This window comes from Sinocyclocheilus anshuiensis, unplaced genomic scaffold (genome assembly GCF_001515605.1).
Source record: "Sinocyclocheilus anshuiensis isolate Anshui unplaced genomic scaffold, SAMN03320099.WGS_v1.1 scaffold143, whole genome shotgun sequence".
NCBI classification, from domain to species: Eukaryota; Metazoa; Chordata; class Actinopteri; order Cypriniformes; family Cyprinidae; genus Sinocyclocheilus; species Sinocyclocheilus anshuiensis.
In genome coordinates, this window is record NW_015548197.1 from 785,598 (window position 1) to 803,442 (window position 17,845).

Genomic DNA, 17,845 nt, shown 5'->3' on the forward strand with positions numbered 1-17,845 from the left:
AAAAATATCTAGAAGAAAAAAATAAGAATATCTGTTTGTCATACTGTATATTATAAGATTATGATGCCTACATTCACTTTTATTTAGTGTTTTATTTGATTTATTTAGACAAAATTACATAAATAATAAACATTTTATTTAGACAAATAAGTATATTTTAATATTGGCCATTTATTGGTTATCGCATAAAACATGGCTTATTTTATCTTATTAGCCAGAATTTTAATATCTCTAATAAAAATATACAGCACATGATTTAGATAATTTGCCATCCTTTGACGCTCACTTCAAGTTAATTTTTTAAAACATTTATTTTTGTATTTAATGTTATTAGAAGTATCTTTAGCAAATCTAAAAATAAAAATATGGATAAGAAAAATAATAAGAGTATATGTTTGCCACACTGTACATTATTATGTTGTTAATTTGTTACATAATTGTTATTATGTTGTTTTATGTTATGTTGTTAATTTGATTATAGTTTTTTATTTTCTTTTATTTACTTAGACAGATTTGCACATTTTATTTAGACAAAATAGTTTTTTTTAAATATTGGCCATTTATTGGTTACCGTCATAAAGCTGGTTAATTTGGTAACACTTTACAGTAATGTCCCATTAGTTAATTGCATTTACATTACATTACAACATTACTTATTTCCTGACTCATCTGCCATCTTTGATTTTTTTTTTTTCTGCACAAGGCGTTTTTGAGCAGCCTTGATGCTGTGCACAGCATGCTCTGTATTTACTCAGCTCACTAACAGAGCTACTGTGCGAAATTTGTGTAAAGCGATTCCAGCGGCTCTGGTCTCGTGGCAGTACAGTATGTGAAGTTTAGAAAGCAGGAGATCTTCAGTGAAGGTCAAACTCAGCGATCATCTCGATCTGATCTTCCTCCTCTAATCCTGCTTTCTGGCCTTCCCTGTGATGATCCGTGTCTCCGTTCGCCTCCTCGCTCTCATTCATGCTGTTGCTATTGGAAATGCAGAGCTTCAGGCTCTAAATGAGCGCTGCGGTCTGACAGCAGTGCCGGTTTAATCAGGTATTCTACTGGAAACGCCATCGCTGTGACAACTCTGTCAGTGTAGCAATGCTTGATAAAGCCTCGGAGCGTCTCTGGGTGTCTTGCCCTGAGAAAACGACCGCAAAGCCAACAGACAGATCCTACCGCCCTGCGCAGATTGAGCCGTGTAGTTACTCACATACTCTAAGTGTTGTCCTGTTTCACATGTGTGTGTCTGACGAGATCTTTTTTCACACACCCACCTTTTTTCTCAACGCTAAAGATAAAACTCATTTTCATGTGTCTTCTGGGAGAGCATATTAAATTACGACATTTTTTTTTTCCTAAATATCCTTAGGAAGAAATAAAACCGAAACAAATGTGTTAACTGTTGACGTGCAAGTATTTTGACTGCAGATTTGGCCACATCTGAGCAGCGTTTGAGACAATGTTGAGATCTCATCTGAAACTCTAGCTGAGACTAGTGTGTTTTTCTCAGGAGAAACCTCTAAGACATAGGACACTTCCACAAAGTCTCCATTTGATCTCATTAATGTCTAAGAGAAACTATTGAGATATTAAGGAGTCATGATGGAGTTCTCAGCTATGTCTCAAGTTCAACTCATAGTTTTTCATTACTATGCGTAGGAAAAGTCCAAATAGAAGCAAATGCGTTCATTCTTGACATGTAAAGTATTTTGCCTGCAGACTTTGGCAGATCTGAGCATAATTTGAGACATTGTGGAGATCTCTTCTGAAACGGTAGTTGAGACTAGGATGTTTTTCTCAGGAGAGAAATCTGAGAAGTTGGACACTTCCGGAAAAGTCTCAATTTGCTCTCCATTTGATCTTATTGATGTCTAAGAAAAGCTATTGAGATATTAAAGAGTCATGATGGAGTTCTCACTTACGTCTCAACTCATGTTTGTTTCTAAACATCCTTATAGGAAAATTCAAAACAGAAGCAAATGTGTTCATTCTTGACATTTCAAGTATTTTGCCTGCAGGCTTTGGCACACCTGAGCAGAGTTTGAGACATTGTTGAGATCTCTTCTGAAACTGTAGTTGAGAGTAAGGTGTTTTTCTCCAGAGAAACATCTGTGAAGTTGGGCACTTCTGGAAAAGTCTCCATTTGCTCTCCATTTGATCTCACTAATGTCTAAGAGAAACTATTGATTGAGATATTAAAAAGTCATGATGGAGTTCTCAGTTATGTCTCAACTCATGTATTTTCATTACTATGCTTAGGAAAAGTCAAAACAGAATCCAATGTTTTATTGTTGACATGCAAAGTATTTTGACTGCAGACTTTGACACATCTGAGCAAAGTTTGAGACATTGTGGAGATCTCTTCTGAAACTCTAGTTGAGACTAGTGTGTTTTTCTCAGGAGAAACATCTAAGAAGTAGAACACATGTTCAAAGTCTCCATTTGATCTCATTGATGTCTAAGATAAATTAAGGAGTCATGATGGAGTTCTCACTTATGTCTCAACTCAATGTTTTTCTCCTAAATATTCTTAGTCTCCAGACTCAAATGAGTCAATAGTTCTTAATTATGTCTTACTTAAGTTTCGACTTTCTCATGTTTCTCCTTTAATTCCCTTTCTCCTTTAAGAGAAGTAAAGACAATCAATTGTTGACATAGAGTAAGGGTATAGAGGTATAAATTAATGAGAATTTGATGAGAAATATTTGAGTTCATATTGAGATCCCTTACTTTTGATTACAGAATTTGGGATCTTGGCAAATCTGAGCACAATTTGAGACGTTATTGAGAACTCTTCTGATTTCTAGAGTCTTTCTCTACTTCAGAAAAGTCTCCCACTCTCCATTTAATCTCACTGATGTATAGGAGACACTATTGAGATATTAAAGAGATCTTATTTGAGATGTTAAAGAAACATTTTTATGAAACATACAAACTGTAACTACCCAGAAGATATTGCTCAGATATTGCTCTTTTGTAGCTCTGGAGAGATATTGGAGTTCTTAATAATGTCTTATTTAAGTCTCAACTTTATCTCACATGTTTCTCCTTTAATTTCTTAATAATCAATCAATTGTTGACATCCAGCATAAGTATAGAGGTATAAATGAATGAGAATTTGATGAGAAATGTTTGAGTTCATATTGAGATCTCTTGATTACAGCTTTTGGGATCTTGGCAAATCTGAGCAACATTTGAGACGTTATTGAGTCTTTCTCTACTTCAGAAAAGTCTCCCACTCTCCATTTAATCTCACTGATGTATAGGAGACACTATTGAGATGTTAAAGAGATCTCTTTGTGTGAGACAAATATACTCTGAATAACTACCAGAAGAAAATGTTATTGCTCAGATGTTGCTCTTTTGTAGCTCATGAGACATAATGGAGTTCTTAATTATGTGTCTTATTTAAGTTTTAACTTTATCTCACATGTTTCTCCTTTAATTCCTTAAGAGAAAAATCAATCAATTATTGAGATCCAGTAAGTGTAAATGAATCAGAATATGATGCGAAATGTTTGAATTCATGGTAAGATCTCTGACTTTTGATTATGGATTTAGGGATCTAGGCAAATCTGAGCACAGTTTGAGACATTATTGAGAATTCCTCTGATTACTGTTTTAATTTGAATCTTTTCTTAGTCTTTCTGTACTTCAGATGTCTTTTACTCTCCATTTAACCTCATTGACATTTAAGAGACACTACTGAGATAATAAAGAGATCTCATTTGTGATTTCTCTGTCCTGCGTGTCAGAGAACCATTTGCCTGCTGCAAGAGATGAATACGACCACTTCTGCATCGTATGGTGCGAGTTATTATGTCTCTTCCACAGACGTCAAAGCGTTATGTATGAATTTCTGGAGAGCAGGGCGCTAAGTAGCCATTAGCTCCTGGATGAACCCGATGCTGAGATTCAGCGCTTCTTTCACGACTCTAAATAAACTGAACTTCTGCAATCATCACGGGTGGCTTCAAGAATGACAGACTGGAAATGGGATTTTGCTGGAGAGCAGAGGAATCTCTAAATGGGGAAGGCAGGAGGGATATTTGGCCATTTACCCCATAAAGATTTCATTTGACAACCCTTCAAACTCCACCCACTGCTGCAGTATCTGTGTGAGCGTGTGTGTGTGTGGGTTAGTGAGTAAATCAGGTGTCAATCTGGCTTGTTATAGTCTAGTTTGGTGCCTTGAGTGGGTCTTCCAGGTAGAGAACACCTACACGACAAACTTTCATGTGTGGGCGAGTGTGAATTAGACAGCTGTAAAGTGCCATGGCTCAGTCACCGAATTCATGACAGCAAACGAATGAATATCAGTGAAAATGGTGAAAATATATTCCCACATTTATTCCCAGATGGTGCGATTTTCGTTCGGAGCAAAACACAGCTTGTCGCAAATAATGTGCCTCAGGACAGACAGAATATTGATGTCTTTTGTCTTTAGTGAATGTGATTTGGAGTGTGTTTGGTAATGTGTGTTTTGACTGGCGCTAAGATTGGATGCTTTTGATTTGTCATCTGCTCATGAGCCTTATTCACATGAGACTGATTTTTCTCTGACAAATTAGATTTTCACAGATGTACTTTGTGATTTAATTCTCATCTGAATCAAACACTTTTTTGTGTTTTTCTCATGCAGTCTCTGTGAAAGTGCAAATTACCTGTTTTCTGCTCTTTGAGAAATCTAATCTCATCCAGATAGGAATGACTGTGGTTGCAGTATATTATTTTTTAATGAACTGGAGGAAATATTTACAGCAATTATTTGATCTGATTTAAAAGAGTTAAGAGCTTTTACCCAAAATTGGATTAAAAATGCAAAATAACTTCGTGAGATTATGGACACCAGTCGCTGAATTAAAATACTATAGAGTGAGGTCATGTCAGGGTTATTTTAGTTAACTACAGCTAAAACTAAATCCATTAAAAAAATTGTTACTTGAAAATAAATATTTTTATTTTCCTTGCATTTGGAAGGAAAACTACATTTTCCTTGCGTTTTCCAATTATAAATGTGATTTTATTTTTATCTCTTTTTTTCAGTCATTATTTAACCAGACTGCTAATAGAAAAAATATTTTTTTTATTAAATATTTTTTTAATTAAAAAACGATTAAATATTTTAAATTATATTATATAATTATAATTATATAAATTATAACTGTGATTTTTGTGACACTTAAAAAAATATTAATTATAAAATATTTTAGAATTAATAATTATTAAATATTTTATAACTATTTGAACAGACAAAATATAATCATTTTTTAAAAATGAAATCTTTTATTCAAAAAAATGATAAAATATAGTTTTTTTTCTTGATTATTTTTTTTTTTAAATAAGGCATTGTACAGTATATGCTGCGCATTATACAGTAACTAGTAAGTGTTCCGTTTTGAAAATAACCACACATTATTTTTAAAGAAATTGCAGGTATGGTGCAGTCTATATATCCCAAAGCATGAAACATGATTATCAGAAATGTTATGCTGTTCTGCTGCAAGTGAGGTAGAACCTTCAAAATTTCTAAAATTGTCCCAATTTGTTGGTGTTTGCTGACGAAGCAGGACTCGGCGTAGCGTGGCGCTAAAATAAGCCCCTGACCCTGTGACATCAGTTCCTTTCAGCGTTTTCTTCTGCTCATATTGCTGTTAGTGCCCGCAGAGAATGTGGTCATGAATAATTTAGAGGTCCTTCACAAGGGGGCCTCAAACTGGGTCTTTCTTAGAGACGAGACTGATGGACCTTGATGGAGGTATTCTGGAATTGTAGAATATTTTGCATTTCTTATATTTGTTTCTTAAAATGCAGTAATGCAGTGAACATTCTTATGATGATGTATGGTTCTCTATGATGTCATAGTTGTGTCTCAGTGTGAACGTGGAAAAACAAGCCTGTCTGTTTGCTGACGTTGTGTAGGATTCAATCCCTCCGCAGAATATATTCCCATTAGACACCAAATAGTTAAAATACAGATTACCCCTGGTGTTAGATGCTGTAACTACTCCTTTATGCCGCCTAAAAGCATCCTTCTTCATTGATGGCCATTAAAAGATACAGTAGCTGTGTAGGTTTTTTTTTTCCCCCAAGAAAACTCTAAAAGTATAGTATTTAAATATAATAAATCTGAAAATGTATTTATTTATTTTCTTTCCAGCTCAGGTGATTGACTGACCAATTAAGTGCCATTTTAATGCATTTCCAATTATAACTGTGATTTTTTTTTTTTGCAACTCGTATAGTAAATGATATAAGCAGGTGTTTAGACTAAGAATAAAGAAAAGCAACTAGACTAACAAAAATATATGAATCCTGCCCACTGCTATGGCTTGCAAATCATATTTTAATACAGTGTTTTGTTAAAATATTGTGTACTGTTATTGTTAGATAATTAAAAATTATGATAATTTATAAAAATATGAAATTAATCAATATTTAATTGTAGCATTTATCTAATCATTTATTTACACCTCAGGTGGTTGACTAATCCAATTAAATGCTAATTTAATATAAAAATAAATTATGGTATTACCATTTAGCCTAAAAGTCAATATTTTGCATTTTGACTGTTTTTGTCTTTTAGTGTTCTTTTAGTTTAAATTATGTCTTGTATTTTAAAAACACTGTGTTTTTTTCTTCTACTTGTAATCACATCAAAACACTGACTGTCAATAGGCAGACAATAAAGTTTATTTTCATCATTTTAGGTATTGCATGAATGAAACATACAGGTGCATCTCAATAAATTAGAATGTCGTGGAAAAGTTCATTTATTTCAGTAATTCAACTCAAATTATTGAGATGCACCTGTACTTAATTATGAACTAAAACGAAAAACTAAAAAAAAATTAATTACTTGAAATAAGATAAACATTAACTGAAATAAAACAAGGCAACAATTAGAAGCAAACAATAATTAAACTAAAACAAAAATAATAATTTTAAAATAAATAATGACAAAAAGGACACTACTAAAAAAACACACACACAAAAATGACTACAATGTTAACTAAAATAAAAATTCAAACACAAAATATAAAAATAAAAACGAATTTAAAAATGATAAAAACTAAAATAGTATCTATATGATATTAAATAATGCTGTCAAAAGAAGGATGGGATTCAGAGGGTGGATTTACTATTGCACGAGACTGAACTAAGCATGTTTTCCTCATCATGCCAAGTCATTTTTATCACTTCATTTTCATTTACACTCATATTTTCTTGTTATTTTCCCAAGCTTATCTTCAAAGGGGTGCATTTTGACCCCAGATGCTCTCTATGAAGATGAAAAAGACAGGGTGAAGAAATGCTGTCTTGTAAATCAAAGAAATTAGCTATTTATAAGAGCGTTAGTTGAAGTATCAAAGCTTTCTCGGGAGTCGATCACAGCGGCTGATGGTACAGTATGTGTTTCTGAAACAGAGCCCAGCAGCGCTGGATAATTTACAATATTTGTTTTTGCATAGTCATGCTTCGATTGAGAGTGTGTTAATGTTTCTTCACCTTATCTCACTAAACAAGTGCCTGTAAGAACTTGTACCTACTTTCTTTTGCACTTTGATAAGGTTTTTGAGTTCTGTTGCTCATTCATTTTTGGTCATATTGTGGTGTTTTTGTTTTGTTTTCTGTCTTGTATTTTAAATTATGTGTTTAGCACTTTGTATTACTGTTATTGCAAATCACCTAATGACTGTGATCGGTGAGTTGTAATATATCTGGAGAGAGCTAAACATATGCATTCCCATTTATTTCAATGGCAGTTGCTTGGCTGGCGAATGCAGTGCTGGAAGTATTGGAGCACCTTAAACTAGCATGGCTTTCATTTTCAATACCGCTGTGTACGAAATATTCAGCTCTGAGCAAAACCAACTGGCTTATGAAATAAAGGTCCCATCTTTATTGCATTGTTTGTTTTTGGTGACAAGAGTAATTGATCAAACCCAGAATTAAAATCGCTGTATTCAGGGACAGCGAGGCTCTCCATTCGCTTTCATTCGATTTGAGCGAGCGGATCGTATCAGTTTGTTTATTGAATCTGCTGCTGAATTCATTTGGTTCAGACCTCGGCACAATAAAACCCAAATTATATCCCTGAGGGAAAGGTTTTAGGGATATTTAATCAGGACAGGATCAGAATTAATTTCGGGTGACTCCCGGGAAGCTTTGCCTGAACTCAATTTGAGTGTTTCTCAGACCTTGAAATGATTGTCAATGGAGAATCACCATTAGACAAACATTTAGTCCGGAAGATTGTTCAGTCCTGTTTGGTTTAGGAAGGTTTATCTTAGACTGAATCTGAAATAGCTTCACTTTTGCTCATATTTAGAATCTGAATAAACTCCTGACCCTAATTATTTGTGCTATAGATCATGTAAGTCTTTGAGGAGAGTAACTATTACTTGCATTTGTTCACAAAAAACACATTTGTGCTTTGCTTTGTGTGGGTGAAACACTTAACAATGCAAACACTGAACGTTTAGTCAGTCATTAGTCTCTTGATTGTGGTATTATATTCTGGCTAATTATCTGTGAAGATTAATTGCATCCTCTTGAGCTGCTTAAAAATGAATGTGAAGGAATATGGAGGTTCTGATTTGAGCTGTCTGTCGTCTGCTTTCAGAATGACACAAAGCGCTGGGAGGATTTCGCTGTATTTGTGGAGCGCTCCAGAACGTCCGACCCGTCTCGCGTGATGCTGAGCATGTAAAGATCCGGACTGAGGTAAGAAGACTTTCATTAAAGTGGTTCTCAACTGATTTTTGCTAAAGGGCTCAGATTTTACAGCTATAGTGCTGAATGAACATGCATACTGTACATACTTAACATACATAAATGATTGTTAATTAAAATACATTATTTTTTTAAATATTGGTTATTTATTATAGATTTATATTAGAATTTTTAATTACATCTTTATTATAAAAACACTGAATGTGTTATTGTTGAACTGTTGTGTTTGTAGTTTTTAAAATTATTGTTAAATTTAAAAAATGATTAATTCAAATAAATTATTGTTTAAATCTTATGTATTTATAATAATTCTAAATATTTATTATAAAAACATTGCATATACTATTAATGAAATTTCTTATGTGTAGCTTAAATGTATTTAAAATATTATTAATATTGTTTATTTATTATATTTATACACAATATAAATATATATTTTCCAGCACGCTGCGGTGGAGACTGTGCTCGCCTTTGAACACCAGCATTGTGCCTTTGCCATTTGTTATTGTTCACCTTCACAGCGCAGTGGCCTTGATTGTGCTGATCTGCTGCATTCGTAATATACTTCAGAATGGGAAGATCAAGTTTGTGCTCTGGCAGTCTTGTTCAATCAGTAACGAAATGAGGTCTTTGTCTAGCACCCTGTCAGATGAGTCTTTCTGCTCAAATTTGGACTAGAAACAGCAAATCTGTGGTGGTTTATGCATGCATGCATGACGAGTCCATGTGATTTCGAGGCTCCAAACTCAGACTTTGTTGTCGAAAAGATAAATGACTGCTGGTGGACTATAAACGAATTCATCTACAGAACGTCCCCTAACCGCAGCCACGTGCACGTAGGCAACATAGGCAACAAAAGCCAATTTGATTTAACCTCCAAAGAGATCCGTGACATGCTCATTTTTTTCTAGGTGATTGTATAGCATTGGTGAGATTGAATGAGGGGCCCCTGGGGGCCGGTCTTGTATATGAAGAGTCAAACATGGAGATTTGTGTGCAGATTGATGGGCCGCCTGCCAATAGTTCATCAGCAGGCTGTACGCTCAGCTGCTCGCTCCGACTCAGTTTTATGATGTCATAATGCCGATGAGTGACCTCCAGTGAGGCAAAACCACCGCTGCAGTTTCATCACTTTGATGGGAGCAGCATCTTTAACTTCGCCAATAACTTTTAGACGGGCGATCCATCCGAAACTACAACTAAACAGGATTTGTGTTGGATTGCACGCTGTGTGCTCGTACTGTGAGATGACTATAAGTAAGCTATTGTTAGGTTGACTACCTTACAAATCTATCTATCTATCTATCTATCTATCTATCTATCTATCGCAACAATAGAAATGTGCCAGATTTAGCCAATGGCTAATTTCTTTAGACCACCTTAAATCTAATAAACATGGTCTAAAAGCCGCAAGCTGCCTATTTTGTTTTCATAGGGTCTATAAAGGACAAAAGAAACTCTTCAAACCCAGGTGAGAATGGCTTGCTGTAACTTATACATGACAAAATCATGATATACAACTCAAAAAAAAGTAAGGACTCTTACAGAGTCTTTCTGTAGGTTCAGTGTGATGACCTGAACTGAAGACGCTTCGTTTGATTAGTCACAATAACGTTACTCTCGCGTCAGGCACTTCTGGAGGAGGAGCTTCTGTCACATATTTAAATCATTTGCGTATGATACTGGCATTTTTGATCAAATTGTGATCATGCTATTTGTTAATTAGTATGTTAGCACTTTTGATGGAAAATCCACAACAGCTAACTTAACCTGGATTTTCCTTTAAAAAATATATGCATTTTCTGCTGATCTCCATGAAATCCCATCATACCTGAACACACTTACAGCAGAGACACATTAACATCAGCGGCATGCTGCAAAACAAAAGCTAAAATCAAGAATGAGCTACAGTAGATCACAGATTTATGCACTGAATACTTTTAGAAATGTTGTGTCAGTGGTTGTGGTTGTATTCAATTGAAAAGATTTGAATTTGTTCGGGCTGAACATCAAGTCTTTTATCTTTGAAGTTCTCGTAAAAAAACATGTCAAAATAGATTTTTATGTTTCTGAAGAAAATGTGAGTGTAGTTCATGTCACAATTAGTGTTTGTCAAATTTTTGTCAAATTCTTGTTTTCTATGCAGTTGCTAGGGTGTTTTAGCATGTTCTGTGGTTGCTAGGTGTTCGGTGTGGTTTGTAGTGTATTGTAATGCATTGTTGCAATGTTCTGTGTGTGTTTTTAGTGCATTGCTATGCAATTGCTAGGGTATACTGAGTGATTTTTAGTTTGTTGCTATGTGGTTCCTGGAGTGTCATAGTGTTTAAACACATTTTCTATGCAGTTGCTAAGATATTAATATTATACAGTTGCTAGGATGTTCTGATTGTTATTTTAACATGTTGCTATGCAGTTTCTAGGGTGTTATGACTGTTTAAGCACATTTTTATGAGGTTGCTAAGATATTAATTTCTATACAGTTGCTAAGGTGTTCTGGTTTTTTTAGTGTGTTGCTATGCAATTCCTAGGGTGTTGTTAGTCTTTATGCACATTTGTTACATGGTTGCTAAGATATTCATTTCTATAGAGTTGCTAGGGTGTTCTGGGGTGTTTTTTGTGCATTGCTGTGCAGTTTCTAGGGTACTATGACTGTTTAACCGCATTGTTAATGTGGTTGCTAAGATGTTTATTTCTATACAGTTGCTAGGGTGTTCTGGGTGTTGCGTGTTGCTATGCAGTTTCTAGGGTAATATGACTGTTTAACCGCATCGTTTATGTGGTTGCTAAGATGTTAATTTCTATACAGTTGCTAGGGTGTTCTGGGTGTTTTTATGTGTTGCTATGCAGTTGCTAGGGTGTTCTGGGTGTTTTTAGTGTGTTGGTATGCAGTTTCTAGGGTACTATGACTGTTTAACCGCATTGTTAATGTGGTTGCTAAGATATTAATTTCTGTACAGTTGCTAGGGTGTTCTGGGTGTTTTTAGTGTGTTTCTATGCAGTTTCTAGGGTACTATGACTGTTTAACCGCATAGTTTATGTGGTTGCTAAGATGTTCATTTCTATACAGTTGCTAGGATGTTCTGGGTGTTTTTATGTGTTGCTATGCAGTTTCTAGGGTGTTATGGCTGTTTAAGCGCATTGTTTATGTTGTTGCTAAGATGTTCATTTCTATACAGTTGTTAGGGTGTTCTGGGTGTTTTCTTAGTGTGTTGCTATGCAGTTTCTAGGGTATTATGACTGTTTAACCTCATTGTTTATGTGGTTGCTAAGATGTTCATTTCTATACAGTTGCTAGGGTGTTCTGGGTGTTTTGTGTTGCTATGCAGTTTCTAGGGTACTGTGGCTGTTTAACCACATTGTTTATGTGGTTGCTAAGATGTTAATTTCTATACAGTTGCTACGGTGTTCTGGGTGTTTTTATGTGTTGCTATGCAGTTGATAGGGTGTCCTGGGTGTTTTTAGTGTGTTGTTATGCAGTTTCTAGGGTATTATGACTGTTTAACCGCATTGTTAATGTGGTTGCTAAGATATTCATTTCTGTACAGTTGCTAGGGTGTTCTGGGTGTTTTTAGTGTGTTTCTATGCAGTTTCTAGGGTACTATGACTGTTTAACCGCATATTTATTGCTAAGATGTTCATTTCTATACAGTTGCTAGGATGTTCTGGGTGTTTTTATGTGTTACTATGCAGTTTCTAGGGTGTTATGACTGTTTAAGCACATTGTTTATGTTATTGATAAGATGTTCATTTCTATACAGTTGCTAGGGTGTTCTGGGTGTTTTCTTAGTGTGTTTCTGTGCAGTTTCTAGGGTATTATGATTGTTTAACCTCATTGTTTATGTGGTTGCTAAGATGTTCATTTCTATACAGTTGCTAGGGTGTTCTGGGTGTTTTCTTAGTGTGTTGCTGTGCAGTTTCTAGGGTGTTATGATTGTTTAACCTTATTGTTTATGTGGTTGCTAAGATGTTCATTTCTACACAGTTGCTAGGGTGTTCTGGGTGTTTGTTTGTTTGTTTGTGTTGCTATGTGGTTCCTAGGGTCTTAGGGGTGCTTATGCACATTTTTTATGTGGTTGCTAAGACGTTAATTTCTATGCAGTTGCTAGGGTGTTCTGGGTGTTTTTAGTGTGTTGCTGTGCAGTTTCTAGGGTGTTCTGAGCCGTATGTCTTGTATGATGGAGTCCTCGCATCCCTGTGATCTTCTGGTCTCTTGTTATGGCTCAGGTTCCTCCTTTAGTGGTCATCTGTGGGATTTCTTCACTTGTTTTCTGGTCCAGCAGGTGAAAATGCTGCATTTGATTACTTGGTAAAGTAACAGCACATTCTCCTCAACAACACATATGATTTGAGGGATCATTCATGTCTGTAGAGCCAATGGTGCGGGACAGGTTATGTTTTAGCAAGCACCACTTATCTCTGTACCCAGCCGTGTGTCTGTGTTGGACAGAAACAGTGTGACTGGTATTATGGGATGTCATTGTAAGTGTGGATGTCCTCTGTACTTCATCCTCGGGCAAAATGATTCAGCAGCTTCCCATAAGAAATGATGAAGCTGCTGAAATGATTCAGCAGCTTCGCATAATGACAGCAGATTAACACCGCATGCTTGCGTTCAGCAGAATCACCACATAAACACACACATTAGCGTTTGGCTGTGTTTGAATAGCTCTTGTTAGAGGACATGACTGAGGATCTTAGCGTTTTCAAAGAACATGCTCTTTAACATTTGTTTGGACGTTGTCAATACTGGATCGATCGACCTCCCACACGGTGCACAGGATTGCAGATTAATTCCTGCAGTTTTTTTTTTTTGTCTGAGATTATTACAAAGGAGTATTGCTTGCACATCTCTCTTTCACTCTCATTCTGTTTAGTGTGTACAGTATGTTTTTTTTTTTTTTTGAGATATTCTGTAAATGCAGATATAGACCGAGGTCTTAACATGTCACATAACATTAAAATTTCCTCTCTGAGTCACCCTCATTTTGCTCGTGTTTATGTCAGAGGAAAAACAAACCAATAGGGATGCTGGGAGGTGTGAACACTAGCATGAATTTATCATTTATTGTTATATTTTATGAAGAAATTATAAACCTTACTCAGCACCGCAATGCAAGTATGCTGAGGGTGGACAGTTGTTGCTATGCAGTTGCCAATTGTTCTGGGTGGTTGTCAGGGCGTTGCTAGGTGGTTGGTTTAAAATTTGAGATTTACATTTATGTCATTCAGAATTGAACTAATAATGACTTAAAAATTCCAGTTCACTTCCTGAATGTGATTTGAGGTAGCAAACAGAATGCAGAATTGCAATTTAATGAAATAAAATTAAAATAAATGGAAATTTAAAGAAAATCACGTTACTATTATTTCACACACAACAAACTGGCATTCCAAACTTTGATTTTTGAAATTAATGGATAAAACGAACAAATGAATGAACGAATGATAGAAAGAACAAACAAACGAACGAACAATAGACAGAAAGAACGATAGATTCATTCAGTGGTTTACAAATGATAAATTAACTGATTTAAACTAACATTTAAAAAAGTCAGACATTAGTGAGAAAGCATCTGTCAATAACCTAAATGTACATGTATGTATGCTAAAATGAGAGTTTGTGTGTGTGTGTGTGTGTGTGTGTGTGTGTGTGTGTGTGTGTGTGTGTGCGTGTGTGTGTGTGAGGAAGAGATTGTGTGTTTATGCTCCTAAACCTCTGAACTTCACAATCCCACTTTGGTTTGATTTTCCTGCTGTTTGTTGCAGTAATAGTGAATCCAAAACCTCCTCCATGAGAAACGTCCCGTATCAGAGCGCCACAGCACCTCTCACCCGCTCCAGCATCACTGATACTGACACACGGCGGCTTCAAGAGACGCGCTGACACTCAGATGCATGTGTGAGTTTCTGAAGCGCCCCGTGCATGAATATGGATGCGCATGTGCTGTGATTGGCTCAGCTGTGGTTGTGATTGAAATCCTCTGACAGACTCCTGCTTCATGTTATATGGATTCATATTTCAGACTAGGATTTAAGACGTGACCGCCATTAGATATGAAGAGCGCTGTGGGTTTACCGCATTAATGTGGGCTGAACGTACAGTTTAAAGGGTCTGTGTCATTTTCATACAGTATGAATTAAACAGATACAAAGAACTGGAAGAGAAGTTCACAGATGTGAATAACAAGCTCTATTTTTATTTAGTTCCTCTGACTTCCTAAACGACCAGTGCTTAACATCGGGGAATCGATATTAAACAAATCTTGGCGTTTGTGCTGGAATGGCATTGATAAGCTGGCAGTTTGTATAAAAGCTTGTCAAAGAAATCTGTCTGCTGCCAGGACTGCATTCATCTGTTATTCAAATATACTCAATACAGCATCATAATGGAGCTCAGTCAGAGTCAGTGGCATAGTTTGATGTGAACGACAGTGATGGTACATTTAATATGCTGGTGTGTTTAAAGGGACAGTTCACCCCAAAATGAAGATCCTGTCATCATTTACTCACCCTCATGTTGTTCCAAACCTGTATGAGTTTCTTTCTTCTGTTGAACATAAAAGAAGATATTTTGAAGAATGTTGGTACTAATGTTCCATTAATATGGAAAAGAAAATACCATGGAAGTCAATGGGGACCAGAAACTGTTTGGTTGCACACATTTATAAAAATATCTTCTTTCATATTCAGCAGAAGAAAGAAACTCATACAGGCTTGGGACAACTTGAGGGTGAATATTATTACAATTTAAAATAACTGTTTTTATGTGAATATATTGTAAACTGTAATTTATTTCTGTGATCAAAGCTGAATTTTCAGCATCATTACTCCAGTCTTCAGTGTCACATGATCTTCAGAAATCACTCTAATATGCTGATTTGCTGCTTAAGAAACATTTCTGATTATTATCAATGATGAAATCAGTTGTGCTGCTTCATATTTTTGTTGAAACCGTGATATAGCCTACCACCATTCAAAACTTTTGGGTAAGTACTTTTTAAAAATTAATACATTAATATACTTCGTGACAGTAAAGTGGTTTAATATTTCAGTTTCAAATAAATGCTGTTTTTTGAACTTACTAGTCATCACAGAATCCTGAAAAAATGCATCACGGTTTCCACAAAAATATATAAAAAAAGTAGCACAACTGTTTTCACCATTGAAAATAATCAGAAGATTATTAATAATTGAGACTAAATCAGCATATTAGAATGATTACGGACTTCAGCTTTACATATTTTGTCTACTCTTGCTAAATCTGGAGCAATGACAGGATGGAAGTGGAAATGAGCCTTGTGATTGGAGGAGAGATGAGTCACATGGGCTGAATCCAAGTCAGTGCAGGTAATGAACATTATGTGATTGTTCCATTATTTTGAATCAGTTTGCTTTCAGACTGTATTAATATCATGTCACTCTTCAGATCAGTAAGACGTTTCTGTATGAATGTGCAAACGTCCTGAGCATAAATGGTTATGTGTTTAATATTGGGAATTTCCCCTGCATATTAAAAAGTTACATGTCATATTCATTACAGTGACAAACATCAGATGAACATGATAAACATCAGACGGACGAGATCCTCAACATATGCATCTCAAATGACAAAGTGCTCTTTCTGAAAACTGAATTTATACGATAATTCGCCTTGTGCATTCACTGTTTATGTAATAATGTTGTTTTATTGTTTTTATTCGTACAGTAGGCTAACTGCAAATTTTTCAACAATGATTTCATTAACGTCATGCATTTTGAAGCAGTTAATTATTTAAAAGTTAGTTAAATTAATGATTAATTATTATATATATAATCATAACAGTTTACTCCTATGGAAACTGTATGCTATTAAAACACCATAGAATTTGCGCTGCCTTGAAGAGTCTGAAATAGATGTTGCACCATCAGGACATAAAAAAATACATGCATCATAATTTATTCAGAGAAATTACTCTGACTACATACGTACATGAAGCTTTATTTCCAAGAGGATGCCTGGTAAGCTTTGAATTTCAATATAATATAGAGCAATATTAACAGAGGCTTGTATTGTAATATTTATTGTATTGAACGCGATGAGCAATCCAGTCAGTGGTTTATAACCGCAGTGAATTAGCATTTTCATTCAGTTCGTCTGCTGTTTTTGTTTTGTGCAGGTGTTTGATGTAGCGTCATTTCCCAAATCTAAAGTCAGACCATTCAGTTTTTGCTTTAAATCTTGAAATTATACAATCTAATGCAAATCAAAAACAACTGCTCATGCTACATGTATGTAGCACTACTGTCTGTTCAAAATAAATAAAAAAACATTTCCTGTTGTACCGAACTCGTATCGAACCGTGACCCCAAAACCGAGGTATGTACCGAACCGTGACTTCTGTGTGCCGTTACACCCCTAATAACAACAACAACAATAATAATAATAATATAATAAATAGCCTAGCAAATGTATTTTGTAGTTTTTGATAAATCAACATTTTCTATAAATTACAGAAAAATATTTTATTAAGCAGTATGCAATGGCTACCAAAGTGTTGTATTAATGCTGCAAGTTTACATTGCATCCCTTAATAAGATGTTGTTCATTGCCTTCATTGTGTAGGACACGTCTCGTTCTGTATTTTTACATGACTCAGTATTTCTCTTCTGCTCTCAGAAGTGAATGCCGTAGAGCAGTTCTGTCCTCTGATATCCGCACATTATATATCTGCTCTCCAGCTCTCGTCACAGTGATTTATTGTGCAGCTTTGTGCAGATGGAGGAGGATGAGCTCAATGATATGTAAGCAAGATCTGGGCAATATTCCTGCATGATGTAAACTCATTGACATCACTTTCCTGGAGCTGAGGGACACCTTCACTTCCTGTTACCTTGTCCTCACTTATGTACCGAACCGTGACTTCTGTGTGCCGTTACACCCCTAATAACAACAACAACAATAATAATAATAATATAATAAATAGCCTAGCAAATGTATTTTGTAGTTTTTGATAAATCAACATTTTCTATAAATTACAGAAAAATATTTTATTAAAACAATTATGAAATTACATTCAAATCTATTAAAAATTGTTCAAACAAAAATTATATATATATATATATATATATATATATA

At 35.2% G+C, this 17,845-nt stretch overlaps 1 protein-coding gene across 1 annotated transcript in view; it reads left to right on the forward strand.

Annotated features, from left to right (window-relative positions):
• LOC107653199 (disks large-associated protein 4-like) overlaps positions 1-17,845 on the forward strand; it is a 165,954-nt gene that overhangs the window by 40,443 nt on the left and 107,666 nt on the right. Inside the window, exon 2 of the mRNA XM_016439866.1 lies at positions 8,621-8,721. The gene's annotated coding sequence lies outside the window, so the exon portion shown is untranslated. The remainder of the gene's footprint in view (positions 1-8,620; positions 8,722-17,845) is intronic.